The following is a 1,168-nucleotide window of genomic DNA, read 5'->3' on the forward strand; positions in this document are numbered from 1 at the left end:
GTTAATGAGAGAATGATTGAAAACAGTTTATATAGTTTCTGAAAAACAACTAATAAATCGATTTACCAATCGATTCATTAAAGTTATAAAACAGGTCTAATCGATTTGCCAATCGATTATCGCGAGTCTTGTTTTTCTTGAATCTTGAAACTAAACAAATCAATCGATTTGCCAATCGATTCTTTTAACAACATTTTTCAGTAAATTATGTGCAGACTTATATGAATCGATTGCATAATCGATGTCAGGTGTTTTGTTCCAATAATAATGTCACACCAATCGATTACTTAATCGATTTATCAAGTCACATAATCGATTTCCAAATACACAAAGTCGATGTGGCCATAAACTGAAAGTTCACTGTGATTTCAAAATGTTTGTATCAATCGATTTGCCAATCGATTGTGTTTAAAACAGTGACTCAGTTAATTTCATGTTAATCGAAGTGCTAATCGATTTGGTAGTATTTGCCTGAAAAGTTCTTACCAGTTGTTTAGTTCAATCGATTACCCAGTCGATTGAAACCAAACTTAACATGATTGAAATTCTCACAATAGATTGTCCAATCGATTGTGTTCGTCACAAGTCATGTTACTTTTCAAATATTATCTAAGCAATCGATTTGCCAATCGATTAACCTAGAAAATGGATTGTCACTGTGACTTGCCCAATCGATTTGTTTCAATCAGTTTTACTTTGTGATGTGCACAATCGATTTGCCAATCGATTAGCCTGTAAAACAGGTTGCCACTGACTTGCGCAATTTTCATTTCTAATTGTGCCAGTCGATTGCCTAATCGATTATACAATCACAAGCACTTATGTTTCCTTACACCCTTGTTATGAAATCGATTTCCCAATCGATTTACTCAGTCAATATTCAACTTTTGTTGATTTCTTGAGTTCCAAGCAATTTGTTTCAAGTGTGTAGGGTTGAGTTGTTGTTCCTGAAATCTTGCTCAGTTAAAATGTTAGATTTATCATATGATGTATGAACATTGTATGTTTGTTAATTATGTCAAAATTAGGATTAAAAGGACTAAAGTCCAACAATCTCCCCCTTTTTGCATAAGTGACAAGCATACAATTTTAACTTGAGTTGAGCATTTCAAGACATAATATTAACAACAGATATATTTTCATAGCATCATATGTACCATTATCAGAT

The sequence above is a fragment of the Cicer arietinum genome, chromosome 4, assembly GCF_000331145.2.
Source record: "Cicer arietinum cultivar CDC Frontier isolate Library 1 chromosome 4, Cicar.CDCFrontier_v2.0, whole genome shotgun sequence".
NCBI classification, from domain to species: Eukaryota; Viridiplantae; Streptophyta; class Magnoliopsida; order Fabales; family Fabaceae; genus Cicer; species Cicer arietinum.